Genomic DNA, 26,736 nt, shown 5'->3' with positions numbered 1-26,736 from the left:
CTGGGCCTTGGACTCAGGGCCTGAGCACTGTCCCTGGCTTCTTCCCGCTCAAGGCTAGCACTCCGCCACTTGAGCCACAGCGCCGCTTCTGGCCATTTTCTGTATATGTGGTGCTGGGGAATCGAACCTAGGGCCTCGTGTATCCGAGGCAGGCACTCTTGCCACTAGGCTATATCCCCAGCCCCTGTCTGTCTTTCTTTCCCTCCCTCCCTCCTTCCCTCACTTTCTTTCTCTCTCTCTCTTCGTTTCTTTCTTTCTTTCTTCCTTCCTTCCTTCCTTCCTTCCTTCCTTCCTTCCTTTCTTTCTTTCTTTCTTTCTTTCTTTCTTTCTTTCTTTCTTTCTTTCTTTCTTTCTTTCTTTCTTTCTTTTTTTCTTTCTCTCTTCTTTCTTTCTTTCTTCCTTTCTTTCTTTCTTATTGTTCTATCTTGTCAGTCCTGGGGCTTGAACTCAGGGACTGGGCACTGTCCCTGATCTTCTTTTTTCTCAAGGCTAGCACTCTACCACTTGAGCCACAGTGCCACTTCTGGCTTTGTATTCTACTACTAAGCTACATTCCCAGTCCAGTATTTCTCTCTCTCTCTTTCTGTGTGTGTGTGTATGTGTGTGTGTGTGTGTGTGTGTGTGTGTGTGTATGTGTTGGTCATGAGGCTTGAACTCAGGGCCTGGATGCTATCCCTGAGCTCTATGCTCAAGGCTAGTGCTCTACAACTTTGATCCACAGCTCTACTTCTGGTTTTCTGGTGGTTCATTGGAGATAAGAGTCTCATAGACTTTTCTGCCAGGGCTAGCTTCAAACCTGGATCCTCAAATCTCAGCCTCCTGAGTAGTTAGGGTTACAGGAATGAGCCACAGGTGTCCAGCTTGCCACCAGTATTGGGTGTGTGTGTGTGTTTGTGGGGCGGAGGGTGCGCACCAGTCCTGGGGCTTGAACTCAGGCCTGGGCACTGTCCCTGAGCCTCTCTGTGGTCAAGGCTAGCACTCTACCACCTGAACCACAGCAACACTTCCAGCATCTTCTGTTTATGTGGTGCTGAGGACCCAGGTCTTGAACCCAGGACTTCATGCATGCTAGGCAAGCACTCTACTACAAAACCACATTCCCAGCCACCACCAGTATTTCTTGAGTTGCTTGCCACACATGTCAGTCATTTTTCCATGGATCATTATTCTACCAATTCTTCAACAAATCAGTGAGATGGGGTCTGAACCACTTTGCAGACTGGGAAATCTTGACTCAGATACAAAGATGAAGCTATTCTGACAGATCATTTGAGCAGCAGGATTCAAACCTACCACAAATGATTTCACCAGTGACACCATTTCCTGGATGTCCAGATCTGCCCAGTGGAGGATGACATTCTACCAGAGATGGCCACAAGGAGTAGGTTTGTGAAACATAGCCTGCAGGTCACACAATGAGGTCATACTCGTGAACGAGCTCAAAAACACGCCTCACTGCAAAGGATGCTGGGAAGTGTAGTCTTTCTATTGAATTGTCTTGCACTTCATTCAGATTAAAGAGTTAAATTCTGGTGGGGTTTGTTATTGGTTTTTGTTGATGTTGTTGTTGTTATTCTTTCAGTGCCAGTCCTGGGGGTTGACTTCAGGGTCCAGGCACTGTCCCTGAGCTTTGTTTGGTTTGATTTGGTTTTTTATTTTTTTGCCAGTCCTGGGGCTTGAACTCAGGGCTTGAGCACTGTCCCTGGCTTCTTTTTTTGCTCAAGGCTAGCACTCTACCACTTGAGCCACAGCACCACTTCTGGCCTTTTCTATATATGTGGTGCTGAGGAATCAAACCCAGGGCTTCATGTATACGAGGCGAGCACTTTACCATGAGGCCGTATTCCCAGACCTGCCCCGGAACTTTTATACTCAAAGCTATTGCTCTACCACTTGAGCCACAGCTTCAGTTCTGGGTTTGTTTGTTTTCTGGCAGTTCATTGGAAGTAAGAATCTCATGGGGCTTTCCAGCCTGGGCTGGCTTTGAGCTATGATCCTCAGATCTCAGTGCCCTGAGTAGCTAGGATTGCAGACATGAACACCAGCACCCAGCTTGGGGTGAGGAGGGGAAGCTACAATTCTTAAAGGGAGAAGAGGCAGATGGATATAAGTGGCAAGGGAAATCCTACAGGAGGAAGAAGATGGATGGATGGAGGATGGATGGATAGGGAATCGGACAGAAATTGAGCTACAAAGAGCAGGGTTGATATTTCACCTTCATGGAACTTTCAAGGTAGAGAGGAAATCAGAGACTTCAGTGGCTCCCGTAGGTAGCAGTGGCTTATATTCTCATGTTCTCTCATGGAAAGGATCACCGAGAGGTGTGAGGCATCAGGAAGTAGGGATTGTACTCGACCATGATTATTACCATAGTCCCAGGGTTATGCCTCTTAGTCACCACAATACTTTTGGATTAAGTATGTCCTAAGAACTGAATACAAAACAGGGCCCACCATTACCGTAGGCTTTCATAACTTCCTCTCCCTCCTCTGAACTTCCCTGGAGCTCCCAGATCTCGGAGCTATTTGCTTGTCATCATCCCCTTAGCCATTGCAAAAGTGTGTGTATGTGCATGTGTGTGCATGTGTGCATGCTAAGGCTTGAACTGAGGCCCTGGGTACTGTCCCTTACATTTTTCGTGCTCAAAGCTAACACTCTACTACTTGAGTCACCATTCTACTTCCAGCTTTTGGGGGTTCACTAGAGATAAGAGTCTCAAGGAGCTTCTTGTCCAAGCTAGCTTCAAACTGTGATCCTCAGATCTCAGTCTCCTGACTTGCTAGGACTTCCTGGCTCCAGCATCTTCTTCCAGAAAAACCATGGGAATGGAGTTTATGGCTTCCCATTGACCAGATCCTCATACACTCCAGTGTCATCTCCTACATATGAAGGAGCTGTGATTGTCCTGGAGCCCTTTGACCCCTGAAAGCCACCGTAGAGTCCTAATATATCAAACTGCATCTGTTTCCAGAAAGCAGTGAATCACTCCCATCTGGGGGGAGTCAGTACCAGGGGCAGGAGAGAGGAGCAGGAGCTTCTCCTTCCCGTCTCAGAGACTTTGCTTCTCAAGCTTAGAAACTCTAGGCTATGCCTGATACTGTGGCTCATGCCTGTCATCCCAGCTACTCCAGAAGCTGAAATCTGAAGATCGCAGTTCAAAGCCAGCCTGGGCCGGAAAGTCTGTGAGACTCTTACCTCCCATGAACCACCTAAAAACACAAAATGGAGCCATCGCTCACTGCTAACCACAGCCAGGAGCAGCACGGCAGGATACTGGAGACAAAAAAAAAATGAGAAGACAGAGAACCAGAAAGTGGGATGCCAGGGGGTGCAGAGCTCACTGGATTCTGACCCCTGAGCATCCATGAGTAAGTTTATTTAGTTAGTTCAGTACAGGGAAGGTTACTGTAGGTACAGAAATCAAGGTGTCGATAGATCTTGTGATTACAATCATTAATGTAAGACACAGCTGGGCACTGGTGGCTCATGTCTGTCATCTTAGCTACTTAGGAGGCTGAGATCTGAGGATTGTGGCTCAAAGCCAGCCCAGGCAGGAAAGTCCCCATGAGATTCTTATCTCCAATAATCCACTCAAAAACCGAGAATGGCTCTGTGGCTCAACACAAAGAGGATCAGGGACAGCACTCAGCTCCCAAGTTCAAGCCCCACAACAGACTACACACACACACACACACACACGACATCGTTTATGTACATAGCAATAACTAACTCCCTATAGCTAAGGAGCCGTGAGAAGTGGCTACTGGGACGCAAGCATTCATCTTTTTCCCATTGGCTCAAGGGACACAGGGGCCGATAAACTGTGACTTACATACCATCAGCCCAGTTAATTGTCACTTACACATTTGTCTTGCCTTTCCTGCTTTGACTTTCCCAGGGTCCAGTTCTCAGCCTTCTGAGTACTGAGGAGGCAGCATTCCAACCTCTTAACCCTTGCCGGCTCTCACAGCTAGGCTCCCAAGTTCCCTATGGTGGCTCAAAGTGGTATAGCACTAGCCTTGAGCAAAAGAGCTAAGGGATAGTACCCAGGTCCTGAGTTCAAGCTCCACATCTGATGAGACAGACAGACAGACAGACAAGCAGACAGACAAAGGAGAAACCCAGAGGACTTTGAGGCTTGTAGAGTGGTTCGTGGAGAGCTACCAGCCTTGAGTGAAAAAGCCAAGTGAGATCTCAAGGCCTTGAGTTCAAGCCCCAGGTCCAGCACAAAAAGAAAGGGAGAGAGGGAGGAAGAGAGAGAGGGAGAGAGAACAGAAAAGAAAGAAAAAAGAAGGAAGAAAAAAGAAAGAGGAAGGAAGGAAGGAAGGAAGGAAGGAAGGAAGGAAGGAAGGAAGGAAGGAAGGAAGGAAGGAAGGATCTGATCCTTGTTGGGCTCTGGTGGCTCACACCAATAATCCTAAGTATTCAGAAGTCTGAGATCCAGAGATCATGGTTTGAAGACAACCCAGGAAAGTCTACGAGACTCTTCCCTCTGATGAACCACCAGAAAACCAAAAGTGGCACTGTAGTCTTGAGCAAAAGAGCTTAAGGACAGCACCCAGGCCTTTCGTTCAAGCTCTGCAACTGACAAAGTAAGAGAGACAGACAGAAAGACAGAGGCGAAACCCAGAGAACTAGAGCGACTGAGCTAAAGGTCAGAGAGCAGGACACAAACCACACAGTAAGCAGAAACAATCCAATTAAGGAAACCAACCCAACCCCACCCTAGGGAAGAAACCAAGGCTTGGCAGCAGGAATGGGAAAGGCCATCCTTTGTCCAACCAGAGGTGTCAGAGACCCAGCCTGGTCCTGCCAGCTTGGTCTGCAAAACCTTGTGAGTATCCAGCATAGTCTTTTTAAAAAACTCTCCTTTTCATCACTGTGAACTCCCAAAACAAGCCTCCATGGGGCCTCCTACAGCTCACACCTGAATGAGCTCTGATCACTCCCAGACCTTTCTGAATACTTCATGCACAGCTCTGTAGCGCACTCATAATCACCCTTTCAGGATGTGCCTGACTGCCACCTTCCTCTTTCACAAAAGCAAACATACAAAGAATTAAAGTCACTTCAAGGCCACCAGTTTGTAGCTAGAATTGTTGTGCCAAGTCGTGAGACCACCACCAAGAAGACCACCAAGACTCAGACATTCCGAAATGCAATAGCAAGGCAAGACTTTATTCAAGCGGGGCCGCGGCCCGGGCCTTGTCCTACCCACCGACACAGCGGAGGTTAGGAGGCAGCCCCGAGCTACGATTACACAGGGCTTATAAAGGCAAAAGACAAAGTTACAGCAATCAGGTGTTTAAGCAAGCAAGATTACGGGTACAAATCTGATTGGCTCAGGGCTCGAGGCGTTCTAGGGGCAGTTAGAGTTAAGCATTTCCAGCGGTTAGAGTTCTCAACCGGCTGGGCCCTAATAAGCTTGTCCTGGGTTTACTCACAGGGCCTGCTTATCTCAGGTTCACGTGGTAAAGTGGGGCCTGACTTCAAAGTCTGGCACTTCATTTCCCCCCTTCTGATGGGTAACTTAAGAACCAATCGTGGTTCTCTTTGCTTAGTCTGATTCTGACTGAGAATCGGTAGGGATTGTCTTTCTCACTTTTAACATGCCAAAACCTTTTAATCTAAAGGAAACATTTTTGTTTTCTCTCTAAAGTCTCTCCTTATATAGTTTTATAATCTGTGTCTTATAAAATTTAACATATCCCCACTCACACCATCTTTTACTTCCTCACACCATCAGTGACTTACTGGAACATTCTGTGACAATTTACTTTTTAAATCCCTTTCTTATCCAGAGGAAACCCTTTCTCCAATGCTTTCTATATTAACCTTCCTCTTTACATTTCCTGGGGCTTCTTTGCTGCTAGAGTTTTCAACTGTCTACATTTTCCGGTTTATCTCAACTATATCAAGGCAATTTACTGTGACTCCACAAGCTGCTCCTAAGAAGCCAGACCAGAATCAACTATCATAAGCCAACTATACTATATCTATATTTTATATCTATATTCTATATCTATATTCTATATCATGAGCCAACTAGTCTAGAGTAGATTTCTCCAGTTTCCAGTTCCTCCAAGTGCCTAAGGTTGGCCAGTGGCATCTGCAAGATCCACCCTCAGGAGGGCTCCATGAAGATGCCCCCAGCTAGTTTAAATCTCTGTCCAGTTACCTTGGTACCCGGCACACCTGATGGCAGTTACCTCCCTCTCTTCTCTGAGGTCACACCCTAATCCATCTGGACACATTTTAATACTCTTGGACATACCTCCACCCCAGGCATTGCCTGGAAGTGACTCTCCAGCTTGTCATACATGCTTTGAATTTAGCAGCAGGCCAATCTGCTTGAAAATTTCTTACAATAAGTTTTAGCAGATCCAAAACACTTTCCAGCAGAAATCAGCTGCGTGTGATAAGTCTCATCTGAAGATGTAGATTCTTCCAGATGACTGTTGACTCTCCTTGATCCTCACTCAAATGCAATGGGCAGGGGCCATGGTGGTGTCAGGCAGCAGTGGCTCCCAGTGGTTCCAGTAGAATGTCACACCTTCTGGGTTACCTGTAACTTTCTCCATAGACTGGTTAGAGAAACTTAACCTAAGTTAACCTAAAGCCTAACTTTAGTCAAATTTCCTAGTATTTTCCTGATTCCTTCTTAAGCACACTAGCTTTTGCAGGCTGGCACATTACCAAAAGTCAAGACAGCTTTAGGCAATCAATGGCTCTTGGGTCATTTTTCAAGGCAATAAGTTTAAATCAGATATTTCCATAAGGTTAGGACTTTTTTAAACCAACATAGGCGGCTTGGCCTGTAACCATTTCTTTAGTCTATACTGTTACCTCTGTTTTCCATGCCTCTAGTTTATCCTGCCTCATCTTCCCCAAAACAACTCTGGTCCCTTGGTCCTAAAAGGGGAGGCTGATGGGCAAAGATCATCCATCTTCTATAACTTCTTCAGGCTGACTCAGGGGCGTTGACCTTACCTAGCCAAGAACCTATAACCGTAGTCTACTTTACCAAGGGGCAGCAGGATCAGATGTCCATTAGGAGCTTTACTCCAAACTGGAAATTACATTCAACATTTTAACTTTCAACTATACAGACTTCTTTTGGGGCTACCTCAGTGTAGCCTTTTAACATTCTAGTTTGTAAAAGCTTTTTCCTGACTGACTGGGGAACTGATCTCTGATGACCAAAAAATTACCTTTGCAGGCCTTTAACAGATCTCAATAAGGACACAATCTCAGGTCTACAAGCTTTCTTTCCTGAACAGATGTATCAGCTTAAAATTCTCACTGCCAGTCAGAGCTTTGAGTAGATGCAAGGGGTTGGAATTTTAATCCTCTCATTGACAAACTTACCCTTACTACCCACTATCACAGATGACTGGCAAGTTCCTGCCCAGTAGACAGGCATGGGCATTGGAAAGGCATGCTTATGAACTATTCTTCTAGGACTTCCCGGCTTTGATTAACTTTTGAAAGGCCAAACAGGAGTGACTCTAGGATCTGACACCATCTCTGCCATCCAAGCAGCGGCTTACTGCCTCTGGATGCTCCATCACGTTTGTCCCAGGAGGAGTGACTTTTCACTGGACTTGGACTCAGGGCCTGAGTGCTGTCCCTCAGCTCTCCAGCTCAAGACTAGCACCCTACCAATTTTGAGCTCCACACAACTCCGTTCCCAGCACTCTGCTGGCTGATTAGAGACAAGTCTCTCACAGGGACCTTTCTCTGCCTGGGCTGGCTTTGAACCGCAGATTTCAGATCAATGAGTCTTACAAGGGGCCACTTTACTCCAATTAAAAGCAACAAGGTGGTCCACATAGAAGTAGTTTTTAAGCATGTTCTTACCTGGAACTTATTAAGGGCCAGTATTAGATCTCGACAAACTTGTAGTAATCACCTGTGCTTCTCTGTAGGCCTGCTGGAAACTATTACAAAAAAAACCTACAAAGAAACTGGAATGGCAATTAAACATTTTGGTAGCCGTAATTCTCCTTTTTTTTTTTTTATTTGCCAGTCCTGGGCTTGGACTCAGGGCCTGAGCACTGTCCCTGGCTTCTTCCCGCTCAAGGCTAGCACTCTGCCACTTGAGCCACAGCGCCGCTTCTGGCCGTTTTTTCTGTATATGTGGTGCTGGGGAATTGAACCTAGGGCCTCGTGTATCCGAGGCAGGCACTCTTGCCACTAGGCTATATCCCCAGCCCTGTAATTCTCCTTTTTAAAAACTAGTTTGTTCTTAAAACAATGCAATAATCTTTTAAAGCATTTGATAATTCCCAAACTTGATGACCATTTGAATTTAAACTTAAACTTAGTTTTGCATCATACTGCAGTCTTGAACATGTTCACACTCTGGTTCTGAGCTATCTCCTTAACCTCCCTCTAGTGAGGTAGGATCAAGTCTAGAGGGCTAGATGGAGGTTCCCATGATAGAATGTTCCCATAGCTCTGATCAGATGTTCAGTCCAAAAGGCTACAGAAAACAAAACAACTATAACAATATAAAGTTAGGAAAATACAGGCAAGAACAAGAACAAGAAAAAGAAAAAGAAAAACTGGAGATTTCCCAAATTGGCCCACACAACCTCCTGCACGGGTGCAGAAGGAGTGGGCTCAAGTTGAAAGCAGGGCTCCAGAGGTCCCCCTTCAAGGACAAGAACAAGAAAAACTCAAGATCTTCCAAATTGACCCACACAACCTCCTGCACGGGTGCAGAAGGAGTGGACTCAAGTTGAAAGCGGGGCTCCAGAGATCCTCCTTTAAGGACAAGGACAAGAACAAGAAAAAGAAAAATTGGAGATCTCCCAAATTGGCCCACACAACCTTCCTGCAAGGGTGCAGATGGAGTAGACTCAAATTGAAAGCGGGGCTCCAGAGATCCCCCTTTAAGGGTGGGGAGTCTGGGGCACCCCCCAATCTCCCCAGGATTGCTGTGTAAGTGCATCTGCTTCAACAACCCCTTCAAAAATAAGCAAAAGCAAAACAGACAAACAGACACATTACAGGACAAGACAAATGAACAGGGCTGTTTCTTACCTTCGGAGTCTGGGGTCTCCGGGGTATCTGGGGCTATCCCGGACGAGCCCCCAAATGTTGTGCGAAGTCGTAAGACCACCACCAAGAAGACCACCGCGACTCAGACATTTCGAAATGCAATAGCAAGGCAAGACTTTATTCAAGAGAGGCCGCGGCCCGGGCCTTGTCCTACCCATCGACACAGCGGAGATTAGGAGGCAGCCCCGAGTTACGATTACACAGGGCTTATAAAGGCAAAATACAAAGTTACAGCAATCAGGTGTTTAAGCAAGCAAGATTACGGGTACAAATCTGATTGGCTCAGGGCTCGAGGCGTTCTAGGGGCAGTTAGAGTTAAGCATTTCCAGCGGTTAGAGTTCTCAACCGGCTGGGCCCTAATAAGCTTGTCCTGGGTTTGCTCACAGGGCCTGCTTATCTCAGGTTCACGTGGTAAAGTGGGGTTCGCGTGGTAAAGTGGGGCCTGACTTCAAAGTCTGGCACTTCAGAATCTAATGCCCAGGCAATCTTTCATATCAACTCCAAGATCGGAGAGGGGAGGAGGGAGAGAGGAGGGGAGAGAGGGAGAGAGAGCACGCTGAGAACACTGGAGATATAGGAGCCCTAAATGTTGGAAATGTGTGGGTTCTTGGTGTGGAACCCAAAGATTCTCCACATAAACCTTGAACTTTGAGGCTTGTAGAGTGGTGTATGGAGACCCACCAGCCTTGAGTGAAAAAGCCACATGTGATCTCAAGGCCCTGAGTTCAAGCCCCAGTTCCAGCACAAAAAGAAAAGAAAGGGAAGGAGAGAAAGGAAAGAAAGAGAAAGGAAGAAAGAAAAGAAAAAAATCTGACCCACACTGGGCACAGGTTGCTCACGCCTGTAATCCTAGCTATTCAGGAGGCTGAGATCTGAGGATCAAGGTCCGAAGCCAGCTTAGGTAGAAAAAGTCCGTGAGGCACTTACCTCAGAGGAACCACCAGAAAAACTGAAGTGGCGCTGTGGCTCAAAGTGGTAGAGTGCTAGCCTTGAGCATAAAAGCTCAGAGACATCACCCAGGCCCTGAGGTCAAACCCCACAACCGACAAAAAAGGAAATCTGCTCCATGAATACTTGTCACCAGGCTAACTTGAAGAGTGCAGGCGGCTGTAGCTGAGCAGGTGTGACGCTGTGGGGTCTGACCTGGGGCTGCTGTGGTAGTTTGAATGCTGAACGTCTTCCAAAGACCCTAGTGTTAAATAAAGGCTTGGGCCACACCTAGGTGTTAATGGACTGAGGTAGAAACTTTAAGTCAGGGCTTAGTGGGAGATATTAGGTCATTTGGGGCATGCCTTTATAAAGGCCTATCTAGAGTTCCAGACCCTTCCTCTTCCTCTTCCTCACCTTCCATCCATGGAGGAACAGTTTTGATCTACCACACACTTTCTGCTCCACATACTGCCTCTTCCTTCTGACTTAACATTCTATGCATGTGTCTGTGTATGCCTGTCCCAGGGCTTGAACTCAAGACCTGGGTGTTGTCCCTGAGCTTTTGTTCTCAAGGCTGGTGCTCTGTCTACTGTTTGAACCACAGCACCACTTTTGGCTCCTTTTTTGGTGGTTTATTGAAGATAAGAGTCTCAAGGACTTTCCTACCCAAGCTGGCTTTGAATCCCAATCCTCAGATTTCAATCTCCTGAATAGCTGGGATTACAGTTGTGAAGACCAGCACCTGGCTGAAAGTTAGGCTTTACAGCTTAACCATGGCTCCTAGAGGAATCCTAACATGAGATGGGTGGCATGGGTGGGGAATCAAATCTGCGTGGGCAAGGGACCAATATCCTTTGGCATCTCCACAGTGGAGGAGACAGGTGGTGAGAAGGTCTCAGGTGGGCCTTTCTCCAGGAACTGGTTCTGTGACTCGATTTTCTCTCTTCTTTTCCTCCGGGCTATTTGGACACCCACACCCTTGGTATCTCCTTGGCTCTAACAGTCAGTTAGTTCAGCCTATCTTTCTGCACCAGGAGGAGCCTCTGTGTTTTCCTTTTTGTTGTTGTTGTTGTTGGTGGTGGTAGTGGTAGTATGTGAAACCTGGGGCTTAAACTCAGGGCCTGGCCCTGTCCCTGAGCTTTTTTCCCCTCAAGGCTGGTGCTCTACCATTTACGCCACACCTCCACTTCTGGCTTTTTGCTGGTTCATTGGAGATAAAAGTCTCAAAAACTTTTCTGCCTGGGCTGGCTTTGAACTGTGATCCTCAGATCTCGGCCTCCTGAGTAGCTAGGATGACAGGTGTGAGCCACCAGCACCCAGCCCCAAGATGTGTTTTTAGGACAAAATCTAGCCTCTCAAGTCCCCCCATGAGATGGTAGTGCAGATGGAATGGGGGTCAGTTCAAGCTAAGCAACTAGAATAGACTATTTGCTCAATAAACAAGCACCTGTAGCTGTCTGTCTCAGGAAGAGGGTGGGACACACGCCCTCCTGTGTCCAGGAGAGGAATGGAGGATCCTGCTTACCAATGGAAAAAGGAATGAAAGCGTCATTTTTCTTCAGAGCCCCATTGGCATCCAGGAAGTGCTGAGGGTTGAACTCCTCTGGTTTTTCAAAGTAGTGTGCGTCGTGCAGAGCAGAACTCAGGATGGGGTAGACTTCAGTGTTCTGGAAAAGGCACCAGATCAAAGATCAAAAGACATTGCCCTCAGGCTGGGAGCATGGTTTAGCGGTACAGTGCTTGCCTAGCATGCATGGAACTCTGGGTTCCATTCCTCAGTACCACACAAACAGAAAAGGCTAGAAGTGGCACTGTGGCTCAAGTGGTAGAGTACTAGCCTTGAGGAAAAGAAGCCAGGGACAGTGCTCAGGCCCTGAGTTCAAGCCCTAATACTGGCAAAAAAAAGAAAGAAAGAAAGAAAAGGACGTTGCCCTTTCTGGGACTGGAGGTATGATTCAGGCTGTAGAGCACCTGCCTAGCCAGACTAAATTCCTGAGTTCAAACCCCAGAAGCATCATATATACACATACATATACATATACATATCTTCCCACATGTAAGAAAATACATAAATTAACAAAAATAATAGGACCCTGTTGAAAAAAACAACAGGTTGAGATAGAGGGTTAAGGACAGAAGAAGTAAGCTGGGCACCAGAAACTCACACTTGTAATCCTAGCTTCACAGGAGGCTGAGAGGTAAAGGATTTCAGTATGAAGCCAGCCCAGGCAGGAAAGTCTATGAAACTCATGTCTCCTGTGATTAAAGTGGTAGAGCATGAGCCTTGAGCACGAAAGCTCAGGAACAGTTCCCAGGCCTTGAGTTCAAGATGAAGAAAAAAGAAGGAGGAGGAGGAGGAGGAGGAGGAGGAGGAGGAGGAGGAGGAGGAGGAGGAGGAGGAGGAGGAAGAGGAGGAGGAGGAGGAGGAGGAGGAGGAGGAGGAGGAGGAGGAGGAGGAGGAGGAGGAGGAGGAGGAGGAGGAAGGAGGAGGAAAAAAAGTAGGAGCAGAATAAAGAGGGAAAGAGGAGGAGGAAGACAGTGTCAGTGGCTCACACCTGTAATCCTAGATATTCAGAAGGCTGAGATCAGAGGATCACAGTTCAAAGCCAGCCCAGGCAGAAAAGTCCATGAGACTTTTATCTCCAGTGAACCACCAGAAAACCAGAAGTGGCACTGTGACTCAAAGTGGGAGAGTGCTAGCCTTGTGTGAAAAAGCCCAGGGACAGCATGCAGGCCCTGTTCAAGCCCCATGACTAACAAAAAAAAAAAAAAAAAAGAAGAAGAAGAGAAAGAGGAGGGCGGGGCTATGGAGGGGGGAGGGGAGGGGACCCCAGTGGCCTCACCTTGGGGATGATGTATCCTCGGAATGCTGTGTCCTTGGTGACCACATGAGGCATCCCGATAGGGATGAGGTCAGAGAACCTCTGGATCTCGTGGATGACAGCATCCGTGTAGGGCATCTTTGTGCGGTCATCAAGGGCTGGCTGGCGGTGAAGGCCTATGACCTCCTTGATTTCCTTTTGGACTTTCTCTGCATGGACAAGGAGAGACAATGAGCTCCACCCCACAGGTTCGTTGCAGCAAGGACACTGTTTCCTGAGTGTCCATGATGTCATGACAGCCTGCAGCGAGTAGCTCCTTGATCGATGCCCTTGGTGCAGTCTCCAGGGGACAGGGTAGGGGGGATACACAGCAAAAATTCACAGCCTTTCAAATGTTCTGTCATGAAAATGTGTGCCCTTGGGTGGCTCACAGATGAATTAGTGAGTACACAGGTAACTTAATCAATGGATGAATCGATTAATGGGTGATCAATTAATCGATCAAATCCATGAGCTGATGGATTAATGAATCAATTAGTTGATTAGTGGATGATGATTAATCTATCAATCCAGGAGCTGATGGATTGGTGGGTAGATGGATGGATGATGGGTGTGTGGGTGGATGGGTGGATGAATGGATGCATGGGTTGATGGCTAAATGGGTGAGTGGATGAGTGGATAGGTGGAAAGATGCATAGTGGAATGGATGGATGGATGGATGGATGGATAAGCAAATTGATGGGTGGGTAGATGGGTGGGTGGATGGATAAATGGATGGATGGATGGTTAAGTGAATGGATGAGTGGCTGGTGGTTGGGTGAATGGATGGATGGATGAGATAAATGAGTAGACAGATGGATGTAGGTAGATGGATAGGTAGATGGGTGGTTAATGTTGTGGCTAGGCAGATGGATACCTGGATTGGTAAATAGGAGATGCATAGATGAGTATATGGATAGCTGGATTGATTGATGGATGGATAAATGGGTGGCTTGATAGGGGCAGTGGATGGATGTGTGGGTAGGTGGATGGTTGTATGGATGTATGTATGAATGTGTATATATGGATGATGGATGAATGGGTGATGGATGGCTGGGTGGGTGTATGGATGGATGGGTTAATAAATGGGTGAATGAATGGGTAAGTGGATGTATGCTACATGGACGGGTGGACAGATGGGCAGATGGATATGTGTACATATCGATGGATGGATGGACGGATGGGTGGATGGATGGATGGATAGGTGGGTGGGTGGGTGGATAGATTGATGGGTGGATAGTTCAATCTTTAAGCAATGGGACAAGAGTGGAAGAAGGAATCACAATTCTTCCTTTGTCCACCGAAGGATAGGCTTAGTTGACATAGCCCGCAGAGATGCTGAAATAAGAGGCAAGTATCTTTTCTCTCACCCCTAGCCCACCTCTGCAGCCCGCAGGGGTTCCTCAGGCCTTGGTGGGCAGCTGCCCTACCTGCGATGTGGGGGTACTTCATCAGGATGAGGAGGCCATAACGCAGGGTGGTGCTAGTAGTCTCGGTGCCCGCAAAGAAGAGTGAGAGCAAGGTGAGGTTCTTGTGGTGGAACTCAGAGTGGGGGTCTGACTTCTCCTTTTTAGTGGGAGAGAGGAGAAGGGGAGGTCAGGAGAGATTGAGACCTCACTGCAGGAAGGTGCACAGCGTCTCTGGGTCCCTCCCTGTTTTAGGGTCTCATGCTATTTCACCCAGTTTGCATTTCTTTGTCCTGAACATATCCAACCATTCAATTCTGTCTGTGGCTCTCTCTTCCCTCTCTTCTGTTTTTTAGTATGGTGTGTGTGTGTGTGTGTGTGTGTGTGTGTGTGTGTGTGTGTGTGTGCTTATATATACATATATATTATATATAGTAAAGGTAATGAACAGGGGGTTATTTACATAAGTAAGGTCATGAGTACATTTCTTTTCAAACATTGTTACCCATTTTCTCCCTCTTACCACTCCATACTCCCTTGTTTCTCAGTTTTTGTTTCCCAGTCTCTTTCTGCATCTGTGAGTCATTTTTTTCCTGGTGGGTTTTTTTTTGCCTTACCCTGTACATCTTCCTTTGACAGTTCCCTTCTCTGGATGGATGGATGGATTGATGGATGGATGATGGATAGATGTGTAGAGGAATGTATTGATAGGTGGGCAAATGAATGAATGGATGGATAAATGGATATATAGGTAGGTGGGTGGGTGGATGAATAGATAGATGGATGGATGGATAAGTTAATGGATGGATAAGTGGGTGTATGGATGGGTGGGTGAATGGATAGATGGGCAGGTGGATAAGTGAATGGACGGGTGAATAAATGGATGGATGATGAGTGAATAGACAGATGTTTGGTAGATGAATGGATGGTCAGATTGGTGGGTGCATTAATGGATAAATGAGTGGTTGAGTAGATAAATGGATGGATGGATGAATAGGTGGATAAGTGGATGGATAAAGTGGAAGGAAAGGGGGGGAGGTAGGGGGGTATGAGGGACAAGGTAACAAACAGTACAAGAAATGTATCCAATGCCTAACATATGAAACTGTAACCTCTCTGTACATCAGTTTGATAATAAAAATTTGAAAAAAAGAAAAAAAAGAATAACTTTGAAGAAAAACTTTATTAAGTTAATATATGTAACTTTGAAGAAAAATCTGGTTTTTCGTTAGTTTTTGCTTGTCCTGGAGCTTGAACTAAGGGCCTGGGCGCTGTCTCTAAGCCTTTGAGTTCAAGGCTAGCACTCTACTACTTGGGCCACAGTACTACTTCTGTCTTTTTCTGAGTAGTGTTTTGGAGATAAGAGTCACATGAACTTTTCTGCTCAGGCTGGCTTCAAACTGTGATCCTCAGATCTCAGCCTTCTGAGTACCTAGGATTATAGGTGTGAGCCAGTGGATCGCATGGATGATGAATGAGTAGATGGGCATTGGGTAGGGGGTGATGGATGGGTGGGGATGTTGATGGATCAGTGAGTGGATGAGTGGATAATGGATGTCCAGATTCATCCTTCTGTCCCTTCCTTATCTCCCTATCCCTATCCTGCCCACTCTCTGCTCCTTGCCTGCTTCCTCTCCTCTCTGCCCCTTCCCCCTGTGGCACCCACTTTTTCCATTCGCAGGAGGTAGGTGTCGATGAAGTCTCTCGGGTTGCTGGGGTCCAGGGTTGCCCGGTGCATCTCCACACGCTGGGCAATGAAAGCGTTGATTTCCTGAAAGTTCCTGAAGATGTCTCTGTGTTTCCCAGGGAAGTGCTTCATGACATCTGAGAAAAGCTCAAAGACCTGCCAGAGCCACAGCCAGGAGCTCCACTGGGGGTCGGGGCAGGGAGGGACCCTCATGGGGAAGCCTCCTCTCTCTCTCTCTCTCTCTCTCTCTCTCTCTCTCTCTCTCCTTTTTCTTTTTATACATGCATGCGTGCACACATACACATACACACACACACACACTTCTGAATTGTCTTGCAGAATTTACCTCTGTTCTGTCTTGTCTTTCTATGCTTAACTTTTGATTATCTTCTCCTTTCCTTTCTCTCCCAAGCACTCATTCTCTTGTCATCTCTCTGACTCTCTGCTTTGGCTTCCTTCTTTCCATCCTGCCTTCCTTCTTTCCACCTTCCTTCTTTCCTTTCTTCCTTCCTTCTTTACTTCCTTTCCACCTTCTGCCCTTTTACTTCAGTCTTTCCTGCCTCCCTCTCTTTCTTCTTTACTTTCCTCTTTCCTTCTTCTTCCTTCCTTCCTTTCCTCCTTCCTTCTTTCCTTCCTTGTTCTTTTTTTTTTGGCCAGTCCTGGGCTTGGACCCAGGGCCTGATCCACTGTCCCTGGCTTCTTTTTGCTCAAGGCTAGCACTCTGTCACTTGAGCCACAGCGCCACTTCTGGTTGTTTTCTATATATGTGGTGCTGGGGAATCGAACCCAGGGCTTCATGTACAAGAGGCAAGCACTCTTGCCACTAGGCCATATTCCCAGCCCCCTTTTTCCTTCCTTTCCACCTTCCTTCCTTCCTTTCTACCTTCCTTCCTCCCTCCCTCCATTTATTTCTTCCCTCCTTTGTTCCTTTACCTCCCCCATTCACCATCTCTCCCTCAATCCAGATCTCAGGCTGTCTGTCTCCCCCTGTGGTCTCTGCACATCTTCCTTTCCTTTGGAGCCTCCAAAGCCCATCCTCCTTTTCCCTCCCCATCCTGCACAGTCCCTCCCTCCCAGCACCTGGTTGTAGAAGGAGCTGATGAGCGCAAAGGTCTTATAGAACATGTTCAGGAGGTGCAGGAAGTTGCTATCTTTGTAGTCAAATCGTTCTCCAAAGACAATGGAGCAGATGATGTTGGCCGTGATGGACTGGAAGAGTAAGGTGGGGTCCACAAGCTCCCCTGGGAGAGAATGGGGGGCACAGGAGCCCAGGGGTCAGGCTTCCTCCTCTCTGTGCAGCTCTCCTGCATTACTCAGAACTGAATGATCAGAAACGTCTCTGTCTCTCCTCTCTGGTGTCTCTGCCTGTGCCCCTCTGGTTCTTTGTGTGTATTCACGTGCATGTGCAAGTGCATGCACACATTCCTGTTAGGACTTGAACTCAAGGCCTCTCACCACCCCTTGGCTTTATTGCTCACTGCTGGAACTCTGTCAACTGAACTATGCCTCATCTCTGTTTTTTGGTTGTTGTTGGTTGTGGGGCTTGAACTCAGGTCCTGGACACTGTCCCTGAGTCTCTTTTGCTCAAGGCCCTTTGAGCCACAGCACCACTTCCAGTTTTCTGGTAGTTCATTGGAGATAAGAGTCTCACAGCCTTGATTGCCTCGGCTGGCTTTGAACCGCAATCCTCAGCTCTCAACCTCCTGAATAACTAGGATGACAGAGCTTGAGCCACTGGCACCCAGTTCTTGAGTTATTCCTGAACATAGTCATCAATAATCAGTCATCATGCTTCTTTCCCTGGATATCTGTCTATCTCTCGTTCTTGTCTCCATCCTCAGCTCCGTGCCCACGTGGAGGTCTCTGTCTCTCGATTGCTTCCCCCCTTCCCCAGCCCGTCCCTTCCCCCTGCCCCTGGGGGCCCTAAGCCTCACCACTGGCTTTCCGCAGCTCCTCCACCAAACACTGCGCCTCCTCCTGGATCCGCTCCTCCACACTCCGCTTCCCCATCCCAAAATCCCTCATGGTGGCCAGCGAGAACCGCCGAAGGATCTTCCAGCGGTCACCATTGGCAAATACCACACCTGGGGGGGGGGGGGTCGTGAGGCAGGTGTTACAGGAAAAAGATCCAAGGAGACCCGGCCTCCCCTCCCTTTCCCACCTGCCCCTCTCCAACCCGCAGGCCCTCACCATAGTCCTGGAAGACTGGCTGGACGCTGGTGATCGTCCCTCGGCCAGAGAACACCTCGGCCTGGTCCACCAGGGCCTCCTGGATGGTGTCCACCCCGCAAAGCATAACCACCGGCCTCCGTCCCAGGTACACGGTGAACACGTCCCCATACTGCTCTCGAAGCTGCCAAGGCAGAGAGACAAGAATTGCCATCAGGGCTGGGATGTAGCTCAGTGGAAAAGTGCTTCCCTAGCAAGTACAACGTCCTGGGTTCAATCCCCAGTACCAAAAAAAGAAAGGACAAGAGTTGCCGTCAACTCCCTGTGACACTGTTCAAACCATAAGATGCAGAGGGGCACCGGCCCATGGCCCATGCCCATAATCCCAGCAACTCAGGAGGCTGAGATCTGAGGATCACGGTTCAAAGCCAGCCCTGGCAGGAAAGTCTGTGAGACTCTTCTCTCCAATGAACCACCAGAAAACCAGAAGTGGTGCTGTGGCTCAAAGTAGGAAAATGCTAGCCTTGAGCAGGAAAGCTCAGGGACAGTGCCCAGGCCCTGAGTTCAAGCCCCATGATTGACAAATGGAAAAAAAGAAAAAGTAATGGCAAAGTAAAACAAAAAAGAGTTGGATTGTAGAGTTTCCTGCACAGCAAAGCATGAGTCTCTGAGTTTCAAACCCCAGTACCACCAAGAAAAACCATAAAAAATAAATATAGAAGGAAAGTAAATATAAGATCAACAGTTATTGATCCCTCTGACAGAATGTTACACAGCAATGAAAAAGATTATTCTATGGCTATCACAAACAACATGATGAAACTCGCAGCCAGAACACGGGCGTGGAAGCAGCTAGACATAAAAGCCAGGTTTGGTTTGCCTTTGGTGCTCTTCACAGGAAGTTCACACCCAGATGAAACTAACACCCAGCATCAGGATAATGGCTAGAATATGGGAGGTGGCAGGTTGCCTGGAATGGGCTCTAGTCTTTGGTCTGAATGTTCAGTTTGTTATGATCTCATCCGGCTGTGTGGTGTTCAGGGTGATGTTCAACTTCAGTACGCTTTTGACTCAAATAACCATAGCAATAAGCCAGACCTGGTAGTGCAGATCTACAATCCCAGCACTCACTCGAGGAGCTAACGCCTTTATTTTTCCCATCGGATTTTGTGTGAGGCTGTTGGTTACTGGAGTGTGTAGTTACTTCTGCACTCTGCACTGGTTGGCACTCTGTATCTGGATTTTCACCAATGTGTGTGTGTGCGTGCACACATGGGCACACCAGGCCTGGGGCTTGAACTCAGGACCTGGACACTGTCCCTAAGCTTTTATGCTCCAGGCTAGCTCTCTAGCACTTGAGCCACAGCTCCACTTGCAGTATTTTTTCACTTGGTTCATTGGAGATGAGAGTCTTGCAGTCTTGCCCATCCAGCCGGGTTGGCTTTGAACCGCCATCCTCTAGATCTCAGCCTCCCGAGTAGCTAGGATGCCAGGCGTGATCACCATGATCTCGCCGGTTTTCCCTGTTTCTTTGGTGACATTTCAGCCAGTGCAAGGCAACTTCAGGCCAATGCCCATCTTCTCCACCTGACCATAGGCTGCATAACTCATTATGTTTATCAAGCTGGACTCTATGATTCACGCATTGGGTTGCTGATACCATCAGAGTTTCATTACTGTATTTCTTTTATGCTTCCATAGGAAAATATGCATCTGTTTCCAGTCAGAGACCCCAGAATTCATGTCCTTACCACAGGGAGGGTACATGCCTGCCCTCCCATGAGTTCGATTCATTCCAGCATCAATACAAACATCTAAAAGTCCAGCATGGTTGCTGGGTGCCAGAGGCTCACTCCTGTAATCTTAGCTACTCTGGAGGCTGAGATCTGGAGGATCACAGTTCAAAGCCAGCCTGACTTTGGGACAATCAGCTGCCAAAAACAGTTGTTAGTTGTAAACCTCTTGACTTTGTTAAGTTCTCAGCCTCGAGTATTTTGTGACATCCCCAGGAAATAGATGAAGACACTATGAGACATCATCTAGCCTGCCCAGTGAGGCCACCCTGCTTCTTCCCATGTGCGTCAGTGTTGGTTAGGCCAAGGCCTGGGGCTTGAACTCAGGACCTGGGCGCTAGCTATCCCTGAGTTCTTTTGTTCAAAGCTAGCGCTGGCTTTACCACTTAGAGCCACACTACTACTTCTGGTTTTCTGGTGGTTGGTTAGAGATGCGTCTCAGGGACCTTCCTGCCCAGTCTGGCTTTGAACCGTGATCCTCTTGATCTCAGCCTCCTGAGTAGCTAGAATGACAGATGTGAGCCACTGGCGCCTGGCTTTCAGTTCAATCTCTCACAGAAACCTTTGCAGACCCTTGTGTTCTAATAGCAGGATATCCTCTTGGCTTCTCCAATAAGCTAAACAGCACGTGTTGAAAACATGGGGGAAGCCAAGCATGGTGACACACTCCCGTAATCCCAGCCCTCAGGAGGCAAAAACAGGAGGGACATCAGCTCAGGGTTGACTCTGTTTCATTAAAGAAAAAATAAAATAAAGTAAAAATCCAAAGCTCAGGAAGTGGCGCCGTGGCTCCTGTGGTAGAGCGCTAGCCTTGAGCTGAAGAGCGCAGGGACAGCACCCAGGCCCTGAGTTCAAGTCCCACAACCAACAACAACAAAATCCAAAGCTCAGGAAGAGAGCACTTGCCTGGCATGAGCAAGGCCGAGTTTTATACTTGGCATTGCACGAAGGACACAAGAAAAGTGGAATGGATCTTCTGGGCTTTACTCTGCACCCGCTCAGTTCATAGGGTTTTTATTGAAAGGCAGCTCACCCACCTCTTCTTCCCCGGCCCTCCCTTCCCTTCCCCGACCTTCCCCCCATTCCTTTCCCCTCCCCTCAGCCCTGGCACCAGACTTTGCCAGGCTTTGCTTGCCCTTGTTGAACAAAACAAAACCCGATTTGGCTGTTACTTACTGTTTTGTTTTGTTTCTCTCTTGCAGGACACATACCCAAGGCAGAGGGTGATTGAGGAGAATGCAAATCTATACCCTGTCGACCCTTCTGGGGACACCAACCCCAGCCCCCAGAACTTTCCAAAGGAGCGTGATTGCTCCTGACAATCGACCTACCATCCATCATGCTTACTTCCCTTACTATCGAGTGGGGGACCCCAGCCCCACCTGCACCCCATCTCCCCAGGCTCCCTCCACCCTTGTCTCACCTGCAGGAAAGATTTGAGGAGCCCATGTCTGTCCATTTGCAGAACGTTCCCCAGCAAGGGCAGAGGCCAGGGCCCTGGAGGGAGGCGGCCCCGGGCCTCCGGGCGGGCCCTGAGCAGGAAGAAGAGGAAGCCGGTGAGGAGCGGGAGGACCAGGAGGACGCTGAGCTCCATGATCTTGGGTTGAGAGCCATCCACCTGGTCCCAAGCTTGCATTTGCCCTTTTATTCTGATCCTGTCTCCCCACCCAGTGAGGCCACGCCTTCCCTTTCCTTCCTCTCCCCTCCCCTCCCTTGTCCCCAAGTGCCAGCTCAGGGGAAGGGGGAGGGCTGCTCCCCATCTTGCCCAGCCAACCCAGCAGGGCTGCTCCCCACTCAGCCCTAGAAATCACTTTGGCAGGGGATTGCGAGTGTGTGTGTGAATGTGTGTGCCCACATGGTGTCTGCTTGGGTGGGAGAGTCTGCATGTGTGGGTGTATGTCCAAGCCTGGGTGAGAACTCCTGTAGTACAGGCACCCACTTTACTATGCTAAAGTTGTGTTGACATTGGTTGAGCTTGCAGAGGTGGTTGTTTGTGTGGGATCCAGGGGTGTGTGGGTGTGTGGGGGGGTGTGTGTACAAGCATCTTGGGCCTTGGCTCCCATCCTCCCCACACACCCCCACCCCACCCCCAGGCCTCCTGAAGGCCCACAGGCCTCTCCTCAGGGCCTGCCTGCTGCCTCTGGGTGGAGGAATGGAGTTCAGGAGTTCTGAGGCCCACCGGTAGAGGGTGGCCAGAGGGGACACTGAGGCAGCCCGGCAGGTGTGGGGGCCTCTGGCCTCTGAGGGCTCTGACTTCTGCTGGAGAGGAGGGGGTCCCCCTGCCTGCCTGGTGTCTGCAGGGGAGAAGTTCTCACTTCCTCTCTCTGTTTTCTTTGCTTCTCTGTCTCTCTGTGTCTCCATCTGTCTCTCTCTGTCTGTCTCTCTGTGTCTGTCTGTTTCTTTGTCTCTCTGTCTATCTCTGTCTCTTTGTTTTCTGTTTCTCTGTCTATGTCTGTCTCCTTCTGTTTCTCTGTGTCTATCACTCTATTTATGTTTGTCTCTCTGTCTCTGCATCTCTGTCTCTTTGATTCTGTCTGTCTGTCTCTCTCTGTTTCTTTGTCTCTTTCTGTCTGTGTCTCCCCCTGTCTTTCTGTTCCTGTTTTTCTGTATCTGTGTCTCTGACTCTATGCCAGTCTCTCTGTGTGTCTGTATCTGTCTGTCTGTCTCTGTTGCTGTGTTTCTTTACCTCTGTCTCTATGTCTCTGTGTCTGTCTGTCTGACTGTCTCTCCCTCTCCCACACCCTCTCTCTGACCCTAAGCCCCCGAAGCACAGGGACCATGCTGTGCCTCTGTCGATGTTCTTGGAGACTAGTGCATCCCAGGCTGAGTTCTCAATGGACAGAGGTGCACCTGGCTCTTGACCCTTCTGAGGGCTTTTGTCCTAACACAGCAGAAGAGCACTCAAGAAAGTGGGGGGTAGCAGGAGGGAACTGTGCGGTGACCAGCCCACTCCCTTCCTGGCAGCAGAGCCTCAGGTGCCCTGCTGGGGACAGAATCATAAACAGGAGGAGCACAGTCCAGACGGGCTGAGGCACAGCGAGGCTCTTATCTCAAAACCACCACTGCAGAGTGGCGCACAGGGCAGAGCAGTCCAGTATACATATGAGGTCCTGAATTCAAATCCCCAGTGCTAGTTGGGCACTGGCACTCACGCTTATAATCCCAGCTTCTCAGGAAGCTGAGATCTGAGGATGGAGTAGGAAGCCAGCCTGGACAAGGAAAAAATCCATGAGACTCTGATCTCCAACGAACCACCAAAAAACCAGAAGTGGCGCGGTGGCTCAAGTAGCAGCACACCGGCCTTGAGTGAAAGAGCTCAGGGACAGCACCGAGGCCCTGAGTTCAAGCCCCAATACCAGCTCACTAAAAGCAGTGAGAGTGCGGTGAGGAACGGGGGTGGGGAGTCGACACGCAGAATCTTCAAGCAGTGTTCAGCAAAGCTGGGGCAGCTGAGTTGTAGCTTGATGATCCATAGGAAGGCAAACAAGAAGCAGCCATCTGTGAAAGGGTGAGAGATGACCTTGTCTAACCTTGGTGGATTCCTGACCCCAGAACCTTGCTCCCCGCTATGCTGGCGAGTGGCAGTGAACCTGGGCCCCAAGCTTTATGGAACTAGAGGATAAAGTGCTTCACACAGTACCTCTCCCAGGGCTCCCATTCTGTGAGAGATTTTGCCATCTCCTATGCTTTGCAGGTGGAGGATGGCAAATGCAGGCAGGTTAAGAGCCCAGGCATCATCTCAGAGTGGGTTAGAGCCACAGGTTTGACATGGCTACCCCTGGCCAGACACAGCCACAAAACATGGCCAAGGTAACTGTTACGAGGTTCAAGGGAGGGGAGTCCACGTCCCTCCAAGAGTCCACCACTCAGAGACAGTCTCAAGCAAAAAGATGGATTTATTGTGGAAGCAAAAAGCAAATTGACCGGCCAGGGACACAGTGCAGACTCCAGAGCTGCCACCATGACCCTGAGTGACCCTCAAATTGGGGTTTATAAAGGCAAATACCACATGGTCAAGCCTGGCTACACGCAGGTGGCCAATGAGGTTACAACACTTACAGAGAAACTGCATAGTCATGTCAAGTCACATGCAGGTGGCCAATGGAGTTACAACCTGCCACATAGTATCTGTTTGAACCAACCTATCATTTTAGTTAGAATTGGCATGTGCATTTGGGGGACCCCACACAATGCAGGCTCATCCTACTGATGTCTAGTCTTTTGTCGCTTTAGTGGGCCGTGTGTGGCAGGTGCAACAGCACAGGGCCTCCAACGGCGCCATCGCTCATGCAGGACACACTGCACACAAAAAAGCCATCGTCACCAGTAAAATCAGAACCAGGTCCACTTTCCTACCACACTGGCCTGGAACCTCCGTCCTCAGACCTCGGCTTCCTAAGTAGCTAGGACGGCAGGCGGGAGCCACTGGCACCTGGCAGTGTGGGGTGTTGTTGGTTTTTTTATTTTGGATTCGGTTTTGTTTTTTTGTTATGTAGAAACTTTTTTTTGTACTTTGATGCAGTCCCACTTACCAGTATTGGCTATTATTTTCTGAGCTGTTGAAGTCCTCATTGGAATCGTTGTCTCATGTGCTTCCTCTACCTTTTCTTCTTCTAGTTGTTCTAAAGTTTCAGGTTTTGGTCTATTTTGTATTGATTTTTACACAAGGTAGGTTGTAGCGTCTGTCTTCTCAACCGATTGTGAAGGACAATGGCTTTCTTTCCAATAGGTGTGTGTGCGCGCATGTGCACGCGTGTCTGTGTGTGTGTGTGAGAAAGAGACAGAGACAGATAGAGAGAGACAGAGAGAGACAGAGGGAGAGAGAAAGAGACACAGAGAGAGAGCATGTCCTGTCCTGTTGCTGATCAGGGCTTTCTCCTTCACCTCCTTTTTGGAAGAACCACAGACAGAAAGATGTAGAGATGACCAGAGTGAGGATGAGGAAGACACCAGGTGAGACACAGGGAGACGCAGACGTAGCATGGAATCGGCTGAGAGGGGAGGCCAGGCTGTGCTCTGGACACATCAGGGCATCCGATGCCCAGGGGCCCATCAGCCTCCCAACGCCCAGCCACGGCTCCCTTTTGTCTCTCTTACTGCCTCAGTTTGTCTCTCTTACTGCCTCAGTGCCTTTCTTTTCTTTTCTTTTTCTGCTCCTAAGACCCACTCTTTCTCTTCCTGTTCTTTCCCTCTCCCCCTCTTCCTCCTTCTTTTCTTCCTTCTCCTCTTCTTCCTCCTCCTCTTCCTTCTCTTCCTCCTTCCCTTCCTCTTCCTCCTTCTCTTCCTCCTATTCCCCATTCCTCCTCTTGCTCCTCCTGTTTCTCTTCTTTCTTCCTCCTCCTCTGCCTGCTTCCCATCCTCTCCTCCCCCACACTTTCCTATTCTTCCTCCTCTTCTCACTTCTCTTCCTTGTTTTCCTCCTCCTCCTCCTCCTCCTCCTCCTCTTCTTCCTCCTCCTCTTCCTCCTCCTGTTCTTCCCCCTTCTCTCTCTCTACCTCTTTCCTCTTCCCCTGCCTCCTTCTCTTCTCTTTCTGTTTCTTCTCCTTCCTCCAGCCTTTGGACTCTGCCGCTACGAAGGATCAGGCCACATCCACCTGTCTCTCTGTTCCTTGTTGCCATTGGAACCCTAGCATCTTCCAAGCAAAGCTAAACAAACCACTTGGCCCCCCAGGGAAGGGGGTGGCTGAGTCACTTGCCTGTGACAGGATGAGGCCAAGCCATTCTTTATCTGAGTCTAAAAGTAGAAGATAGATCCAGCCTCTTCTCATACACTTCTTACCTAGTGGGAGAGGGTTCAACAAGGTGCAACCTGTCCATCCCTGACCTTGGCAGAAAGCCATCATGAACTTTCCTGACCCAGGACTTTTCTCCTGCCTGTGTTGGCCCAGCTGCCAGCTCAGGCTTGCTGCGTGGAAGGTATAAGGTGCTTTTCATCATGGTTCACTTTGTCTTCACTCTCTAAGAGGGTAGAATTGTTCTCACCAAGTCACACAGAGGGCGAGAGGTGAAATCCAGTGTCAGGAACAGCCATGCCCAGCAACCTGCTATTTTCGCTATGGTAGAGGCCAGGAGAAGGACAGAAGAGAGATCAAGGGCTGGGGATGGGTGGTTCATGCCTGGAATCCTAGCTACTCAAGAGGCTGAGATCTTAGGATTGTGGTTTGAAGCCCGTATGAGCAGGAAAATCTGTGACACTCTTATCTTAAAAAAAAAAAAAAGGAAGTGGAGCTGTGATTCTAGTGGAAGAGTGCTAACCTTGAGCAATAATCTCAGGCGCAGGTTGGGAATGTGGCCTAGTGGTAGAGTGCTTGCCTAGCATGCATGAAGCCATGGGTTCAATTCCTCAGTATCTCATATACAGAAATGGCCAGAAGTGGTGCTGTGGTTCAAGTGGTAGAGTGCCAGCCTTGAGCACAGAGAGGCTCAGGGAGAGAGCCCAGGTCCTAAGTTCAAGGCCCAGGACCAGAAAAAATAAATCTCAGGGACAAAAAAGCCCAGGCCCTGAGTTCAAGCTCCAGGACCAGCACAGAAGAAGAAGGAGGAGTGTTGGGAGCCAAACTTGCAGCTAAATTCATTCTGACCTCTGGCTGTGCCGTTATCACCAGGATATGCTAGATGCAAGGACATTTGTTCACAGCCACTATCTGAAATTGCTTTGTTATGTCCTTTGCTATGTCCGCCTTGCTATGTCCGCTGGAGTACATTCCTATGTTAATCAACCTCATCCTGTGTTTACTGTAATCAAATGTTGCAAACTTCAAAGCCTCTTTGTGTTTTTGAATTTTAGCAACCCTATGCTATTTCCTAGTTCCAAAACTGCATAT

General features: G+C 48.5%; 1 pseudogene; it reads right to left on the bottom strand.

Annotated features, from left to right (window-relative positions):
- Positions 1-26,736, bottom strand: part of LOC125339001 — a 95,214-nt pseudogene that overhangs the window by 32,170 nt on the left and 36,308 nt on the right.

The sequence above is a fragment of the Perognathus longimembris genome, chromosome 20, assembly GCF_023159225.1.
Source record: "Perognathus longimembris pacificus isolate PPM17 chromosome 20, ASM2315922v1, whole genome shotgun sequence".
In the NCBI taxonomy this organism is placed as follows: domain Eukaryota; kingdom Metazoa; phylum Chordata; class Mammalia; order Rodentia; family Heteromyidae; genus Perognathus; species Perognathus longimembris.
This window is presented reverse-complemented; position numbering and strand designations above follow the sequence as displayed.